Consider the following 9,192-nt stretch of genomic DNA (forward strand, 5'->3'; position numbering starts at 1 on the left):
CTGAAAAATGGCACTTCTGATGTGGTCCTGGATACTTGCCTTTTTTGCAATTTTCTCATCTATAAAATGAGGATGATAATACATGAACTTTATATGGGATCCTTGTTAGGAAAAAGAGAAATAAGCATTAAATAATTACTTATTTTGTGCTATGTACTATATACTATGCTAAGAGCTATACAGATATATCTCTGTAAAGGGCTAGAACTGAGCAATGCACTCAGATGATGAAGCACGTGAGACTAATTGCCAATTGGATGGTTCCCTATTAACTTGTTTAAGGTTGACCCTCCCCAGCTGTTCTGTGCTGACTTGATTGGTGAGACAAAGAGAGGGAAGTGACTTGTGTGGGAGGAGTAAGAGAAACTTGGGTGGTGGAACTCACGCTCACTTGCACTAGTGACCTGGCGTTGGAGGCGACGGTAAAGATCTAGAATAAAGACGTTGAGTGATCCTGACTCTTGCTGATTTCTGGAAAGATAGAGTTCCAGCATTTGGCGTCCAACGTGTGGCTGGCACCCTACTTCCACCGAAGTCCTCCTGTGACCAGGAGATTAGGTGAGTATTCTAATAGAAATAAGGAACTTACCTTGTTAAGGACTAAATCAGCAATCTCTAGTAACTGAGATGGGGCAGATGTTAGGTAAATCCTGGGCCTCAGCTGACCCTGCTCCAACCCCAGCCCCTGCCTCATCTAGCAATGCTATAGAGGATATAATTAAGATAATTGATGAGAAAAGTTTACTTGTTCCCATCCCACAAATGAATAATCTCTTACACTCATTGATTCGCACGTCCCCTTGGTTCTTAAATGAAGAAAAACTACGTATAGATAAATGGAAGCTAGTGGGACGTTGAGTGATCCTGACTCCTGCTGATTTCTGGAAAGATAGAGTTCCAGCATATCTCAGTTGTTCTTTGCAATAACTCTATGATGTAGGTCTTATCCTGATCCCCATTTGACAATTCAGGTCACTGAAGTATAGGTAAGAGATTTCCCCACCTCTGAGGATGAATTTGGACTAGTCTTCCTGATTCTGGGCCCAGTGTTTTTGTGCTGTGCCACCTGTCTTAAAATGTTTTGTTAATCTTAAAATGCTATGGAAAAATGAATTATCTCTTCATTTTGAAAATGAAGCTCAACAACATATAGAAAACATATACAGAGGTGATATTTTTCTCTTTTATTTATTTTTATGAGACAATTCCCCAGGGTCATACAGCTAGGAAGTATCTGAAGGCAGATTTAAACCTCAGGTCCTCCTGACTTCACATCATTGCTCTCTCCACTGTACCATCTTGTCATCTCACCATCTCACCATCTCTCCCTCCCTCTCTCCCTCTTTCTCCCTCCTTCTCTAATTCTAGTGTATTTCCCCTCAATATTATTGTCAATGATTGGAAGCCCCATTATCATTAATTAGATGGTGCCACTTAATATCTCCCCAGTATCACTTCATCAATTGATCTCTTTGATTATTATCAATAATCAGTTTAAATTAGCTTATAAATGTTTATTTATAAGATATGGCAAGAACATAAGCATAGACACATTCTCAAATATAAGATGATTGCTAGAAATATTTCTCCCAGCAAATTCACCTCCAAATGTGACATGAACAATGAACATCACTCATTTTTTTTGGTAGAAAATGTTGACTTGGCTGCTAGGTCGATTGTCTGCTGGGCTGAATCAGAGTAGTCACTCTTCAGGGATGCTCTGTTTTTCCTCTGGCTCAGCTACAGTGATTATTGAGGTCTGTCTTCTTTATTTTTTTTTAACTGAATTTCTGTCATTTCTTTTTACCTTCTGAAGCTCATTAGGTCATTTTGTTTCCAGTACTCTTTCACCTAAGAATAAGTCAGAGAAAACAGAAATAAAAGCAGCATGTGTTCCAGGACAATTTTTACCCTGGATGGTGAATAGGTTTTTGTTTCTACTTCTCTCCCTACTTGGATACTGGCTTTACTTGTCAACAGAGAAAAAGAAGGGCTGAATTGATTTTATCAGAGCCTTTACTTATTTATTTACTTATACATTCATTCATTTATTTATTTATCTATTTATTTATTTGTTTATTTATCTGTCTGTCTGCCTGCCTATTTATTGATTTGTTTATTTGTATATTTATTTACATAGCCTTAGCTCCAGCTCAGAAATGAATTAAGACTCTTCTTACTATGTAGAAGCAAAAAAGAAAATGGTAACAGAATACATGTGCATTCATGAAGTGGAGAACAGGTCCCTCCTTTATACACAATGATGCATTGTGGAAGCAGATTCTTTCCAGTCTCCTGGATTAGCACCTGAGCAGGAAATAATAGAAACTTAAAATAAGAATGAAGCTCAGAACAATGGGTTTGGGGCTTCACTGAAAAGAGTAGAAAGTATAGTGGAAAGAACATGCAACCCAGAGTCAGAAGACTTGTGTTTAAATCCTACTTCAGACATTTATTAGCTATGTGATCTGGCATCTTACAATGGTCTTTGGATAATGATTTAGGCATTCTTTCTTGCTATTTAAAATCCATAGCATTTTTCTGCGAGGTTCTTTTGCTCTTTTAATGTCACCATTGCGACAAGTGAAGGCTTCACTTTGATCTTGCCATCACTTGCAAGTGTACCATTTCTGTTTTTAAATTCTGAAATTATTTTAAATCTGATTACAATCTGTTATTATTCCACTCTCTCTTTGCCTTACAACCTCCAAATCTATTCTTCATTCCTATTATGAGCTCTACCCCCATTCCTTTAGTTCTTTCCCTGCTATCACTGGTTACACTTTCCTATTTTTTTCTATCTTGACCTATTGGTGAAGTAGTTGAACTCTTGACTAGTCTTTTCTCTTTCTTCCTGAGCTCCTTAAAGAAGGTTTGTAAATTATACTGTAAATCGTTCCTTTTTTAGGCTCATCCATGGATTTTCCCTATGATCTATTGCCTTCCCTTCTACTTTTGCCAAGGGCAGCTAGGAAAAAATCATGAAACTATCCTGACCACGGTGGTTGTAAATCTGTGTTACATAATTTCAATTGGTCCCTCACTGTAGTGAAGCAATCTTTTTACATCTCCCTAATTGATTCATTCTTCAACTCAGCAACACAGCTTCTCTCTATGCCTTTTCATTTCTTTTCTGTACTCCCATGGCTCTCCATTTTTCTCCTCTGGTACACTTTGCCTAATATTTTGGGGAAAGATTTAAGCCATTTGCTGAGCTCTCCCTCTTTTCCAATCCTCCTCCTCCTCATTACATCACCAAGACACCTTCTGCCACTTTTTTTCTTCAACATGAAGAGATGGTCTTTACAGGCACAAGTAAATCCATCCATTCCAACTTCACCAGCATATCACTCTTGCTAGCTATCATTCCCACGTGTACTTATCTTCAATTTATCCTAGTTTATTGACCACAGTGTGTTCCATTGTATACTTTTGTTGTGCCACAGTTCTCTTATTGTCCTGACTCTGTTTCCCTAATTGTCCTGACTCAATTTCCCTAAATTGTCCTGCCTCAGTTTCCCTGAATTGTTCTGCCTCAGTTCCTAATTATTCTGCAAAGTCACCCCTTCCTCCTATTCATGATGATCCAGATAAGGAGAAAGACCTTCTATCTTAAGAAGTCATGACCCCAGCCCTTCCCTACTTCTCAGAATCCCCCTCCCACCCTGTCAGAACTGTATTGAGGATAATCCCCTTCCTTCTCTCAGCACTCTGACTCTGCCCCTGCCTCAGTCTACTTCTGTAGCTGAGCCAAGTACACACACACACACACACACACACACATATATATATATATATATATATATATATATATATATATATATATATATATACACATATATATATATGTCATTGAGAACTCACATTGTTTGCTGGATTCCTGGAGAATATATACAGTCTCACTCAGACCTCAGACCAAACAATGGATCCATTTGATCCCAGTAAATCTCTCCCTTTCAAATAAAATATTAAAACTCTCTAATCCTATCTTGCCTCAGTTTCTCTGGCATTATATTTTGAATCTAAACAATCACCCTTTAGTATCAAAAAGATATTCATCTAGGATTTTAATGGCACTCCCACTCTCCCCTGACAGAAACTGATCACTTTTAAAGAATAGTTTCTCATTCTTTTATATGAAATAATATCAAATTTTGCTTCTTTCCTTCCTTTCCCTCCTTTCTCTCCCCCCTTCCCTCCTTCCTGAACCCTCAAACTGTGTCCCCTTTAATTTGTTAAAGAAGGATGACTTAGAGTCTCAAGTTCTCCGCTGGGAAAAGCCTTTATCAGACAACACCCTCCTCCCAAGTTAAGTGATTTTATTCAGTTGGAGATCTGAGCCCAATAATCCTATTGAGTCGCTGGAAACTCCAAGATAAGTACTCTTTTTTCAACTGGAAATCTAGGCCTGGGGCATTGATTGAAGCCCAAGCTTCAGAAGGCTAATAAAAGACAATTGAATCCCAAATCTTTGTAAAAGTTTGAAACAGGAATTTGCTTTGCCAAGGAAGCTCTTGTATTGGCAAGGCTGCCTGCCAGGACTTTGTCCACTGTGAAGATATTTTCTTCTCAGTGTTAACCTTTGTTATTTCCCTAACAGGAACTTTTACCCACTAAGAAATCTGCCTTCTTAGTAAAGCTAGCTTCTCAGTGCCAATAAAAATCCCTTTTGCCACACAGACTTTTCAGGTTTGTGAATTCTTTCCCATTGGACCTGTGTCTCCCAGAAGAGAGAATTTCTCCCCCTATTCCCACACCTCATCACTTCCCTTCTTCCTTCTCTTTTTCCCTCCCTCCTTCCCTCCTTCCTTCCCTCATTCCTTTATTCCTCCCTCCCTCCCTTCATACCTTCCTCCCTCCCTCTTTCTCTTCCTATCTTCCTCTCTCCCTCCCTTCCTTCCTCCTTTCCTTCCTCCTTTCTTCTTTCCTTCCCTCCTTCACTCCTTTCCTCCCTCTGTCTATATAGAGTATCATATCCTTGCCTACAGATACTTTTAAAAGCCTTTTTAAGCTAAGGAATTCAATATGATCTCAGTTTGATTGAGGCTCCATCCATTAGGTAGCAGCTGAGGCTAAGAATCTCTATTCTTAGTAGAATAGTACAATAGTAGTAGAATAGTCCATACATATATACAAACAAACAAACAAAACAATGAATGAATGAATGAATGAATCTAGGAGAAGACCTTCAGGGTTTCTGGCCAAACTAGAAATGACTGCTCTATACATTCGATCTGAGACTATCAGAACCCAAACAATGAACAAATGGGATTTGCCCTAGGATTTCTTGGTGGCCAATTAGAATCAGATTTGTTTTGGTTTAAGGCCTGGTCCTTAAGAAAAAAATCTAGCCAATAAACTTCAAAATATCTTGGAAGGGTTCAGAGGTATTTGTATAATTCAACTACCAGCACTTTACTATGTGTGTGTGTGTGATTAGTATGTAATGCTTGATTACACAGTATGCTCAAATAGGTCTTCCCTTATTTAAGAGCCACAGCAAGTTTATTCTTTAATCTCCTTGGAAGGATAGGCCCTAACAGGAAGCAGCCATAATCCCTAGAATTATCACCAAAAGCATCAACAAATTGGCCTGGGAGCCAGTCTGGACTCTCTACTACCTCTCTCCATCTTCTGTGAGAGCATTCTGCTTCCATTTTGCATACTGATACCAATTTTTCTAAGGAAGGCCTTAGCCAAGGTAGTTTTTTGATAGGTTAGTGTTGATAATGGGATGAAATAAATCATTTATAGGTCACTCAAGTGTTAACAAAAAGAGCCTGACATTGCCTTGACAGGGAGAAGGATATCTATCATTAAGGAAGTGGAAGTTGATTCAGCCGAGTGAAGTTCCATTCCCTTTCAGTTGTCTACAGCAGTCTACCAGCCAAACCTCAGAGAAAGGATGGAGATATGTGAAGTGATAACCAGAGTCTACATCTTTGATCTCTTAAGCTAATTAAAAGAGATCTTTAGACCAAAAAAAAGTAAGATTTTTTTTTTCTCCCAAGACTATATGGCTCTAGGAAGTACTAGAAAAATTTTTATTACGCTATTAAGAAAAGGATTATATAGTCAACAAGATCTTTTGGGAAATGTTAAATATTTGAGTGGCTTTATTTTAAAACTTCATATATTTTTCTTTACTAATATAATTGCAAGTGTTATCAGATAAATGACATATTTCTTCTCTTTTCTTTTTTCCTCTTAGATTATAAGGGATGGAATCCCACCTTTGATACTCCCTAGATGTGTGACCCTCTCTATAAAATGAAGGTTTGGGATTAAAAGATCTCAAAGATTTATAAAATTCTGATCTGTAGACTCCCTAAGGGAATGGATTCTATTGCTATTCATCTTCCTATCCACATTGCCTAGCACAGTGCTTTAAATATAGTGGATGATTAATTATTAATTATTAATAAATATTAATTAAGGATTTTTATTGTATTGACTACTCAAATATGTAAAGATATCAAACTTAGATTTTTATATCAACCTATTGAAAAGCACAAAGCCAGAAGATACAATAGAAAAAAAATATTTAATATAATAAAAATACACTAGGACCTATTTTCAACTGAATTTTCCTTGTCTTTAAAGCAGTCTGGGATAAAAGACATGTTAAACAAATGATCATTAAAGCTAATTAATGAATACATGAATATTTAATGGACCCATGAAAGATTAATATTCAAAGGTTAAATACAACTAAGGATTGCTTACTACTTACTGCTCACTTATTAATGAATACCAGTGCTTTAGATGGCTAGGTTAATGAGCAGATAGGACCATTTGAGAATGCTTTCAAACAAACACAAATGCAGCTATTTTCATCCAGGAGTTATAATGCAAAACATCTTACTATCCTGACAGTATAACAATGAATTTACAAAGACCTACCACTCATAATGGTACTCAACACTGTTATCATTAGCATATTCTCCATCATCATTTAATGAAAATCCTCTCTAATATTGTTCAGCCAATAAAAATAAATGCCAATTCATGCTAATGTTTAAATACCACTATAATTCTAGTTGTATCAGCTCCTCAGAGCATGTCAGCCAGTGGAACAAAATGTCCTTCTAACATTGTTTTGCCCAATACTGTTCCCACAAGGAGAAAAATGTAGTGATAAGTTAGTTACATGCTTGCCTTGGTATTTTTATCTATATGTAGGATCACAGTGTCATAATTTAGAACTGGAAGGTACCTGAGAGAGTATCTGGTCCAATTTTACCATTTTGATGATGAGCCTGAGAAACAAGGGTCAAGTGATTTGGCCCAAAGACTATTTTCCTTAGACAAAGCAAAAGAAAACTGCGTTGGATAGTTTATCTCTTTCAAAGTTACCCATATTCAACACTGGTCCCCTCTCTAGTGAATTAACATATTAAAATAATTTTGCAAGCCTTAAAGCATGATACAAATGCAGCTAGCTAGCTCCTTTTCCTTCAGTGTAATTAAAACAATCCATTTTTCTTGTCTTTGGCATTCATCACTAGGCTCATTTGGGGATTTATCTCCCCTGATTTTCTCACAAGATTGTTCTACTTTTCTATATTCAACTATTCTTGCTTCTTCTATACATATCTTTTAAAAATCTAATTTGGTCAAGACTTTCATATTCACTTGCATTAATCTAGTTAGGTAATTTTCTCTTTATCATTATCAACATAATCCTTGATATTTATTGAAAATTTTCTTCCTGAGAGTTTTCTGTTCCTCTTTGGGCAAATTCCCTTGCTAATATCAGACCAATAGATTCTCCTGCATAAGAAGTTAGGTGGCATAGTAAGTGGAGAGTTTGGTCTGAATTCAGGAAGAAGCAAATTCAAATTCAATCTCAAACATAAATTGTGTGACCCTCTTTCAAGACTTCTGGGAATTTTCCTTTCTCTTTCTAGAGGACTGCTTTGTAGCCATTTTACTAACCTCTTTTTCTCTAGAAACTAGTGCTCCAAAAAAGCAGGAATTTAGAACAAAGAAAATAAGTCAGATACTCCTAGTTTCACCTAGTGCTTTTGTTTTTTGTCCCTAGTTTTATATATATGATGATGTTGAATATGGGGTTGGAGGATGGACTTAGGGGAACCTTTGGAGGTATTCAGAGTAACTTTATGTTTTTGTTCAGAGGAGGCCTTGAGATGTGTTGCTGGATATCTGACAATTAGGGATTTATTGGGAGCAATTACATTTTTTTCCCTAACCTTTTTACAATTGGTTAGAGCTAGAAACTTTGAGGAGATCAATCAGAAGAACAGATTTAGTCTTAGATTAGGAGCAACTGCTAGCTTTTGCTAGCTACCAGGATGAGGAAAGTTTTCATAGTATCTATTCTGTGCCTTGGAACTTTGAATTGAAGACTTTCCCTGTAATAGGTTTAATAGATGCTAGACTAATAAATGGTAGCTAAAGACAAGCAGAAACAATATCCAATTGAGAAGTAATACAAACATAAATGTGTCATCTGGCAGAAATGATGCCCAGTGGAGAGCAGAGATAAGATATCCAGCAGAGAGCAGCATGACTACATTACCAGAGCATATGTAAACCAAATAAAATAAAATAAATTCCAATCTGCAAGAAAAACCACTGAGGCAGAACTCTGAGCCAATAACCATATTTATTAAAGAACCCTGCCTCCCCTTTAGTGAATGGGATCTCAGACCTTCCTCACGATTTGAGATGCCCCAGGGCCTAAGTTTTATAGTCTTTGCTGTACAGGCAATATAGGTGGACCAGATCAAAAATAGAGTCAGATTGATAGATAAACTTTGCCCCTGACCCTTTAAAAGGATCTCCACAAAATACAAAATCCCATTGATTGACACATTTGGAAGCAGAACTTAACAGATCTATCCTGACGTTCCAGCAAGTCAAATTGAGGAGTAAGCTTGTAGAGTTGGGCTGATAAGTGGATATCAAAATATTTCTATGAGCTGGCAGGTTGGTAGAAAGGCAGGCTGCAGTGTGGCAACCAGGGACACTCATTAGCCAAATGCTTCTAGCCATCTCCTCATCTTAAGCAAGAAGGAGATAATGAAGGCAATGGAATGGCTGGAGGACTTTGAATGTAATTGAGTCATCTGTCACACTGCGCTTGGTTTCCTGCTCAGCAGGAGAAAAGAATGGAAATCCCCTTATTAGCTTTCTTTGATTAGGAAAATCAACTTCTTAGTAAGTGAC

General features: G+C 37.2%; 1 long non-coding RNA gene across 1 annotated transcript; it reads left to right on the forward strand.

The window, feature by feature from the left end:
- The first annotated feature begins 231 nt into the window (after positions 1 to 231).
- On the forward strand, positions 232 to 6,378 carry LOC141541401 (uncharacterized). Its single transcript, XR_012481776.1, has 3 exons — positions 232 to 558; positions 5,799 to 5,987; positions 6,212 to 6,378. It is a non-coding gene; the product is annotated as an uncharacterized LOC141541401 (long non-coding RNA).
- The last annotated feature ends 2,814 nt before the right edge of the window (positions 6,379 to 9,192 follow it).

Source organism: Sminthopsis crassicaudata, chromosome 4, assembly GCF_048593235.1.
Source record: "Sminthopsis crassicaudata isolate SCR6 chromosome 4, ASM4859323v1, whole genome shotgun sequence".
Taxonomy (NCBI): Eukaryota; Metazoa; Chordata; class Mammalia; order Dasyuromorphia; family Dasyuridae; genus Sminthopsis; species Sminthopsis crassicaudata.